A 10,181-nucleotide genomic window follows, 5' to 3' on the forward strand; every position below is an offset into this window, starting at 1 on the left:
GGAGTAATCACTGCATGCTTGTATAGTGATGGAAAGATGCCAGTAGAGAGTGAGAGATTACAGATTTGAGTTAGAGGTGAAATGAGCACAGAAGACAGGGATCTACCAATTTGCGAGGGAATAGGATCAAGAGGACAGGAGGTAGAGTAGGAAGATAAGAAGAGCGTAGAAATTTCCTCTTCATTTGTGGGGTCAAATGAAGAAAGGGTGTCAGAGGGTAGTGGGAAGGAAATGAGCTGATGGCTTGTTGAGGAGGAGGATACCATTTCTAGTCTGATCTTATCAATCTTGTCCTTGAAGTAGGTAGCAAGATCCTGAGCACTGATAGTAGATGGAGGGTTCGGGGTGGGAGGATTGAGAAGAAGATTAAATGTATTGAAAAGGCGTTTGGGGTTAGAAGCCTGAGCATAGATAAGAGATTGAAAGTATGTTTGTTTTGCAGTGTCCAGAGCATTTCGATAGGAGTGGTAAACAGAAGTATATGTGAAGAAGTCATTAGAGCTTCGAAATTTACGCCAGTGACGTTCTGCTTTACGGGACAGTTTTTGAAGATTTCAAGTTGCTTTGGTGTGCCACGGTTGACATCGAAGTCGACGTGTAGTATGAAGTGTCGCTGGAGCCACTTGATCAAGGGCCGTTGCTAAGGTTAGGTGAAAATGAGGTACTGCCATCTCAGGGGATGAGAATGTAGAGATAGGGGAGAGAAGGTGTTGGAGAGAGGTGGAAAATTGTTGAAGATTAATAGAATTAAGATTTCTACGAGTATGAGGAGGCTTGGTAGAGTTAGACAGTAGAGAGGTTAGAGCAGTGGGGGTGAGAGTGTAGCTGATAAGGTGATGATCCGAGAGGGGGAAGGGTGTATTAATAAAATTAGAAACTGAGCATAGTCTAGAGAAAACAAGATCAAGGCAGTGGCCATCCTTATGAGTAGATGATTCAATCCACTGGGAGAGGTCAAGTGAGGATGTTAGAGAGAGTAGTTTGGAAGCAGCTTTGGAAGGTGGGTTATGAATGGGGATGTTGAAGTCACCCATGATGATGGTGGGGATGTCTGAAGATAAGAAGTGAGGGAGCCATGCAGAGAAATCCTCAATAAATTGTTGGTGTGCTCCAGGGGGACGATAGATCACCGCAACACGTAGGGAGAATGGATTAAAAATGCGAATAGCATGTACTTCAAAAGATGTGAACGTGAGTGATGGGACATTTGGTAGAACTGTGTATGTGCACTGTGGGGAGAGAAGTAGTCCAACCCCACCTCCTTGTCTGCCTTCAGGTCTGGAGGTGTGGGTGAGATGGAGGCCACCATGTGAAAGTGCTGCAGGTGAGGCAGTGTCTGATTGCATGAGCCATGTTTCTGTTATTGCCAGAAGGTTGAGGTTTTTTGAGAGGAAGAGATCATGAACGGAGGTAAGTTTGTTACAAACAGATCGTGCACTCCAAAGGGCACATTTAAAGGACTTGGGAAGAGAGGGTAGACAGGTGATGTGTTTGAGGTTTGCTATAGAACGGTAGTGTTCCGATGTATGTGTGTGTGAGGAGTGTGGGGGACCTGGATTAGGTGATATATCACCAGCTAATAGAAGCAGAGTGAGCGAAAGATAGGCAAGGGGATTGTAAGATGTGTGGCCTTTTATTTTCTGGCGACAGGTGGAGGCTGTACTTGTTAGAGATAATAAATAGGACAACAGTTCATGGGTGTTAAATAGAGGTGAGTGGAGTAATGCAGGTGCAATATGAACAAATTTGTGTGTTGGTGGAGGGGTGAAAGATGACACAGTCCTAAAGATCATGCCATGAAATGAGACTAAGAAAAGCAATTTGTGAAACATTGTGATAAAAGGGGTAAAAGCAAAAAGCAAGGGTATTTTAAGAATTACCTCTTAGCAGTATTCCATATAAATAGACAAGTAGTGCAGAAATAGGCTGTGGCAGATGTTGCTTATTGCTGGGAGTAAAAGCAAGTCAAATGCTGTCCAATGTTTGTCCAAGTGTGTTGTCTAACTGCATTTTCGTCCACTTTGTGAGAAAATCCCACTTAGTGCAGAAATCACACACGTCTAACCCCACATACGTCTCCCCATAGAATGAAGCTAGGATGTAGTCAGTCTAATTTAGGAATACACTACAGATGTGCTAATTGGTCAGCTAATCAAAGGAAAAGAAAACATTTGTGGGAAAGGATAGAGGCCAGATACCTATCATAAATTAGGCAGCAATAAAAGACTGTGCCAACCTAAGTTTAAACAGATAACAGTTTCCTATAACATACTTAAACACAGATTGCAGGGATGAAATTCACAGAATAATGATCAGAGTAGTAGTAGTAGCAGCATGGATGAACATACTTAAACACAGATTGCAGGGATGAAATTCACAGAATAATGATCAGAGTAGTAGTAGTAGCAGCATGGATGAACATACTTAAACACAGATTGCAGGGATGAAATTCACAGAATAATGATCAGAGTAGTAGTAGTAGCAGCATGGATGAACATACCTGAAGATGAAAAGAGAAGAGAAAGATGAGGATTAGTTGCTGTGTTGTCTAACTGTGCATTTTCGTCCACTTTGTGAGAAAATCCCACTTAGTGCAGAAATCACACACGTCTAACCCCACATACGTCTCCCCATAGAATGCATACATACTTTAATTACATAGATAAGTAACCTTGTCTAGATTAATAAACATCCATAGTTACACTCGCATGTCAATCAGAAAGATAAAGCAGTGTATTTTTTTTAAACTTGTAAGACTATTGTGCACAGCACAGTTGTCTGATGGAAGGAAATCCCCTGTAATGTGACATAAATGAATAAAATGATTTGATATGTCTGATCCATATGTATAGAATTGCACAGCTCCTTCATGTCTAATGGAACTTGGTACGTTTGACTCTGTATTTAAGTTTGCTGTAAACTGTTCTGTGGTCGGCAATTTCCAGGGCCCACTGTGTGTGTCGTTTTAATAAATGCCAGCATCCTGACCCTAAATGGCACCACAGCTTAGCCAACTAAAGAAAATGGTGAAGGTCCACAGTCCAGAGACCCTACTTGTGCCTCTAATGATTTCATCACATATACTGATATCTACCACTCCTATAGAAATGCTCTGGACACTGCTAAACAAACATACTTCCAATCTCTTATCTATGCTCAGGCTTCTAACCCCAAACGCCTCATTAACACATTTAACGCTTTTCTGAATCCTCCTGCCCCAAATCCTCGAACTAACATCAGTGCACAGGATCTTGCTTCCTATTTCAAGGACAAAATTGATAAGATCAGGCTTGAAATGGTATCTCCTTTGACAAGCAATCGGCTCAATTCCTTTGTAGCACCCTCTGACACTCTCTTCATTTGGTCCCACAAATGAAGTGGAAGTTTCTACTCTCTTCTCATCTTCCTACTCTACCTCCTGTCCTCTTGATCCCATTCCCTCACAAATTGGTATGTCCCGGTCTCCTGTGCTCATTCCCCCTCTAACTAAAATCTTTAATCTATCTCTTTCTACTGGTATTTTTCCATCACTATTCAAGCATGCAGTGATTACTTCCATATTAAAAAAACAGAATTCTGACCCTAACTCTCTCGCAAATTACCGCCCCATTTCCCAGCTCCCATGCCCCTCCAAGCTTCTCGAGAGAATTGTCTACACTCGCCTCACACACTTTCTTACAGCAAACAACCTATTGGATCCTCTTCAGTCAGACTTTCGCTCTCAACACTCCACAAAGACTGTGCTGACCAAGGTTGTCAATGATTTGATCACAGCAAAATATAATAACCATTACTTTTCTAATTCTCCTGGATCTCTCTGCTGCATTTGACACTGTTGACCGCTCTCTCCTCATACAAACGCTACAATCCCTAGCTCTTGAAGACACTGTCCTATCCTGGTTCTCATCCTACCTACCTAATTGCTCTTTCAGTGCTAATTTCTCTGGATCCACCTCTGCTCCGCTTCCTTTATCAGTTGGAGTACCACAAGGCTCAGTCCTAGGTCCTCTGCTATTCTCTATCTACACCACTTCTCTTGGAAAACGAATAAGCTCCTTTGGATTTCAGTATCATCTCTATGCGGATGATACACAAATTTATCCTCTCCTGATCTTTCACCATCTGTGTTGTCTCGCGTTACTGACTGTCTTTCTATCATTTCATCTTGGATGTCTTCTCGCCAACTCAAACTCAATCTTTTGAAAAACTGAATTAATAATATTCCCACCCAAAAACAGAAGCTTCCTGCCTGACATTTCATTCTCTGTTGATAACATGACCATAAATCCCACCGCGCAAGCTCGTTGCTTAGGTGTAATCTTTGATTCACAACTGTTGTTTATTCCCCACATCAACTCTATATCTAAATCATGTTACATACACCTAAAGAACATTTACAGAATACGCACATTACTGACACAAGACACCACAAAAACATTAATTCATGCACTCATTTCCCGCATCGACTATTGCAATTCCCTCCTTACTGGTCTTCCCAAAGTCAGACTTGAACCCCTACAATCTATTTTGCATGCAGCGGCTAGATTGATTTTCCGTACTAACCGTTATTCCTCTGCTGAGCCACTCTGTCAGTCTCTACATTGGCTGCCTGTATATCAATGAATCCAATATAAAACTCTTCTACTAACATACAAGGCCATCAACAAAATTGCACCGACATACATTTCCTCACTTGTCTTGAAATATCTCCCAACTCGACACCTCCGTTCTGCACAAGATCTACGTCTCTCCTCCACTCTCATCACATCCTCCCATTCTCGGGTACAGGATTTTTTCCGGGTTGCACCCACTTTGTGGAATTCCCTCCCACGCACAATAAGACTTTCCTCTAATCTTCAAACCTTCAAGCGTTCACTGAAAACCCACCTCTTCAGACAAGGTTATGATATTTCTCAACCATCATCTTAATTTCCCTAGATTACCCTATTACCATTCTCTACACTGCTAACGCAAGACAATCCTCTGACCAACATTGCAACACACACAGCCCGCTCAATACTTTTACCTTTGCGTTCTAGCTGGTCCATTGTGCAATATGATGTAGCACATGCCCTTGTGTTTCTAACTCCCATTGTCCTATAAATTGTAAGCTTGCGAGCAGGTTTCTCTTACCTCTCTGTCTGTATGTATTACCCAGTATTGTCTTATCAATGTTTGTTCCCAATTGTAAAGCGCTACGGAATTTGCTGGCGCTATATAAATAAATGTTGATGATGATACTTTTCATATTGTACTTGTCCTTCTGCCACCTGTATACCTGTCCATTCTAGAAAAGGTCAGATTGCTCTGCACTCTCTTCAGTGGATTCTGCAGTCCATCCAATCTGTGTTCTTGACGCAAGAGGTCGGATTGCTGGAATTAAAAATTCTTCTATCTACAGTTATAGAGGCACCATTGGGGTAAGTGTCTGAGCCGCAAGTTTTCCCGGTCACTGAACTGCCATTTTTTCAAAGCCTTGAAGGAAGGTGGTTCTTTTTTAAGGACTATCTTAAGGAAGCATTTTCGATAAAAGTTAATGAAATCATATGGGCACGCATTCTTTTATACAGCGAACCTTATTCTCCTGCAATATTTTTGTGAAGTTTGTTCTGTTTTACTGCTTTTTCTGCCATGTTAAAATGTACTATTATCCATAGTTCTGTAACAGTGCGTCCAAGTGGCATAACATCTGATTAATGCATGGATGGAGTTTATACATGAGTAATGTTTCCAATATGCTTAAGGTCACGTTATTAGAAGTCTGAGGATTTGGTTAACTATACAAAAACATGGAGCCCATGTGAATCTATGGAACAACACAATTTGCTTGTATAAAGCTCTTTTTATGTTTGATTTCTACCTACTGATAGCTATACATTCCATAAAGTCTATCACTAAATACTTTAAAAGTTGTCCTGTGACACTAGTGATATTGCATAATACCAATAATGAGATGGGTATATAAGGACTAATTTAAAGTTAGAATCAAAGCAAAAAAAAATAAATAATGGAGCACATTTTCTCTAGGACACACCATGTTGCAGTGCAAGGGGGTGCAAATGCCTTTATCTTTTTGATGCAGGGAAACTCATGGATGCTTTTGCGTGTAGCTCACAAATACAGCTAGCTTTATTTTTGCACTGAAATTTAGAGTTGGCCTAAGACATGACTCCTAATTCTAAATGATGCCCATAATGTGAACAGTGCCAAAAGAGAGAGGTCATAAGTGTGTCCTGTGTACATTGACATGGCCTAATATTTCTCTATTGCCAATGTTGGCAAAAGTGCAAAGACAGTAATTGGTAGGTTTATTGGCTTTGTACTAAATTTCCCCTTTGTAAGCAAATTAAATTGTATTCTGTACGTTCCACTAGGGCAGGGGCTGATGTGTTGGAATAGTATTCTCTAACTGTTCTGCGTTGCAGAATATAATGGTACTACATTAAGGATTATAATAATTCAAGATTGTTGAACTTGAGTGATTTAAGCTATTGCAAGCAGTATGTTAAATGTTGTCAATGTGGCTATTTTTTATATGTGTGTTTTTGTTTTGCAAGATTAACTTGGCTATGTGCAACACTTATAAAACCAGCACAGCTGTTGGAATTGCGTGATTTCTATAATATCAGAAAAAAAATCTTGCTGTGTGCTGTACAAATGTTACTCAAACACAGAAAAAACTGCTAGCTGGGTGGTAAGTAGTAACTTAGTCTGAGCTCTTTGCTGGAAAAAGTATCACCATTTCAGACTTGCAAAATACAGCCCTGTATAATTCTCAGTTTACTCTGCATGCATAGATAACACTATATACTGAAGGTCTGTCAGTGCGTATTAAGATGCAGAGCTGTTTTTACAACTACTTTAATCAGAATATATGTAAGGAAGTAGTTAAAGGATATAGAAGGAAACCCCTACCCACCACCAGCAACAAAAATAGAAAACACATCAAAGGAATGCATTTGAAGCACATTTTCTGTCAATACGTTATGCAATAACATCACGCCACCTAGGGGCAAGCAGGGATGTTTGCTCCAGCAGTGATATAGTTCATTTTAAATTGTAAAGCGCTACGGAATCTGCTGGCGCTATATAAATAAATGTGGATGATGATTTTTGTCTGTGACGAATAACGTGTCATTTAGCTTTCACCTCATTTCCATTACATGTAAGCAATTTCTACCTTGTCTAGTTTCCACACTCTTTAAATTTCTATGATCAGAGACAGGATCATGCAATGTAGAGATATTGCAGAAACCACTACTCTGTTCTGTGCCATAACCCCCCAAAGTGTGACCACATCTATAGGTCATTAAATAAAGAAAGAGCAAAATATTTTAATATCATGTGTTTCTATTGCTATGTTTTCCTTCCTTGATATTCTTTGTGAAATGGACAGTTTTCTGTTTTCTTCTCATACTGCTGGAATATGCTGAACAATAAAAAATCACTTCAAAATTAGTTTCAAAAGTTTAAAACAAAAAAACAAACAAAAAAAAAAACATTTATTCAGATTCTGGGTGATAAACTTCTTGTAGAGAAAAGATGTAGAATTTGTTTGACTTTGTATTTTTATGAAAGTCCACAGCTAGCATGGGGAGTCTCTTTTGTTTCACTATAGAACAAGGAAAAAAAAAAAAAATATATGCGCCCAACGTGGGGCTCGAACCCACGACCCTGAGATTAAGAGTCTCATGCTCTACCGACTGAGCTAGCCGGGCGTCTTAACTTCCCCCATTCCATAATGTCCTGTGGGCGTGCTTTCATGGTTAGCATGTGAACACAGAAAGACAGCTGTTTAAAACACTCGAACACAGCCTAAGTATAAAGCATTGGTGGTTCAGTGGTAGAATTCTCGCCTGCCACGCGGGAGGCCCGGGTTCGATTCCCGGCCAATGCATCACTCTTTTTTTTTTTATTTACTTGGAAAACATTTTTCCAAATGTTTATTAGCATTCTAGCTGAACAAATAGCAACAATATGATGATAAATTACTGTGTTGATTTTGTTTGAAATGTATCGGTTTTTTTTTCTTAAGTTCCTATTTTAACACCAACTGCCCAGAGCCAGGAGCTCGGTGCTGTAATAACGGTTTTTCCCGCGCACTATTACCGTAATAACGGTAATAGTGCGCGGAGAGCGAGATTATCTGCGTTTCCGACGACAGTTGAATATGCCCCTAAGTGTACATTTAGGCCATAAAACTGTGTTTAAATTGAAGTGAGGCTCACACTGCTCATGCAATTATAGGGCTTTGAACTCATATGCCCATAAGTTGCCAACCTGTAGCTCTTGGACTATTGTTAGACTTTGTTTGAGCATATGCTGCACTTACTTCCCTGCTTGGCTTAACTTTTAACTATACTGCAAAACAATAGGAAGCAGGTAAACGTGTGGTCCAAAATTCTACATCAACTCATGATTTTATTTTAAATAAAATGTAACATTTGCAGCTGTTGGAGGGGGTACATGTTCATGGGTAGAGGCACTGTGCCAGCTCCTGGCTCTGGGCAGTTGGTGTTAAAATAAGAACTTAAGAAATTAACCCTATGCTGATAGCATTGGGGCTCATCTCCACACCTCAAATAGTGGATGTTGGGGTAAAAAAATATTTTTTAAATTTAATTTTACTATGTGGCACTACTCGTCCAAGCAAGCACTGATAACTGTTAATTGCTTGGTTATGCTGGTGCTTGTAGAACTACAAACACCAGCATACCCATGGATGCCAGAGCATAATTGCCCTTTTAGAACTACCTTGCTAGGACCTATTATTATTATTATTACCATTTATTTATATAGTGCCACTAATTCCGCAGCGCTGTACAGAGAGCTCACATCAGTCCCTGCCCCATTGAGGCTTACAATCTAAATTCCCCAACAGACACAGACAGACAGACACTCACTAGGGCCAATTTGTTAGCAGCCAATTAATCTACAAGTATGTTTTTGGAGTGTGGGAGGAAACCGGAGCACCCGGAGGAAACCCACACACATACCTATAGTGCCCCATTGTAAAGTACAAAGAAATAAAATACCTTTTTATCATTTATTTGAAATAGACTCTCCACAATCCCTTCTTGTCTTTATTATTTATTGCTCCCCTAATTCTTATGTTATCTTCATCTCCCTTTTCTTTGACATTTCCATTTTTCTTCACTTACACTCTATTGGTTAAAAATAAATACCATTATTATTTGACGCACTACTTGTGAAGCCGACAAAGTTCCCAGCGGATCTGCAGCAGTGATCTATCAGCAAACAACCAATTGTCACAGGATGGGCTTACTCTGCCACTATGTCTTGTGGTCTTGGCGATCCTTCTATCATCAATAACCTTCAATTACTTGCTACTCCTGTTACTTGGCCACCAAACATCATTGTATGTTTTTATACATGGTAACATTGCTCTCAGTGGCCTGGCTACATTTAATCTCCCACCCAGGCCCGGCGCTCCCATTAGGCAACCTTAGGCAGTTGCCTAGGGCGCCGGGACCTGCAGGGCGCCGCTGACTAGATTTTCTAATCTAGTCAGCGGCTCGGGAGAGAAGTGCAGCGGCGGCGGGGTGCCGCCGCTGTTTTTCAATGTCCGCGGCGCATCTCACACATGATCACTGACTGATGTCAGTGATCATGTGATAGTCTGTCCGGCGGTGCCTCTGAAGTATCACACTGTCTGTCGCTGACAGACAGTGTGAATAAAGTTCTTCCCGACGCCCCCCTCCCCTCCCCTCCCAGCATGCATCGCGAGGAGCAGCTAGAGGAAGAAAAGGTAAATAAAATCTAATTATTTTTTTTATTTAGTGTGCTCAGGGGGCGCGGGGAGCGTGGAGGCGAAATTTTGCCTAGGGCGCCGCGAATCCTAGCACCGGCCCTGCTCCTACCCAAAATATTTCCACAAGATCTGTTTTTGGTTCAGCAGTGTTCTGCTCAACTAGGCCACAGGGAGCAGCTTCTACCCATCCAGCCCCTCCAGGCTAAATATAGCTCCAAATCTGTATTGTTGTTCATACAGGTCTTGTTATGATTTGGCACCATCAGCAATGGAGCTTGAAACAAGGCCTCTTTCAATTATTGGAATGGCAGCTTGCTAGCAGGTGTCCACTTTACAACTCTGGGGAGTCTGTTCCCTGTGTACTCAGGGGCTTTGCTAGAGCACGAAGGTCAGGGAGAAATCTGTAGTA

General features: G+C 41.0%; 2 non-coding genes across 2 annotated transcripts; one reads left to right on the forward strand and one right to left on the reverse strand.

Moving 5' to 3' along the window:
• Positions 1–7,645: 7,645 nt before the first annotated feature.
• TRNAK-CUU (transfer RNA lysine (anticodon CUU)) lies at positions 7,646–7,718 on the reverse strand. The gene has a single exon. It is a non-coding gene; the product is annotated as a tRNA-Lys (tRNA).
• Positions 7,719–7,826: 108 nt separating this feature from the next.
• TRNAG-GCC (transfer RNA glycine (anticodon GCC)) lies at positions 7,827–7,897 on the forward strand. Its single transcript has one exon. It is a non-coding gene; the product is annotated as a tRNA-Gly (tRNA).
• The last annotated feature ends 2,284 nt before the right edge of the window (positions 7,898–10,181 follow it).

The sequence above is a fragment of the Mixophyes fleayi genome, chromosome 3, assembly GCF_038048845.1.
Source record: "Mixophyes fleayi isolate aMixFle1 chromosome 3, aMixFle1.hap1, whole genome shotgun sequence".
Classification (NCBI taxonomy): Eukaryota; Metazoa; Chordata; class Amphibia; order Anura; family Limnodynastidae; genus Mixophyes; species Mixophyes fleayi.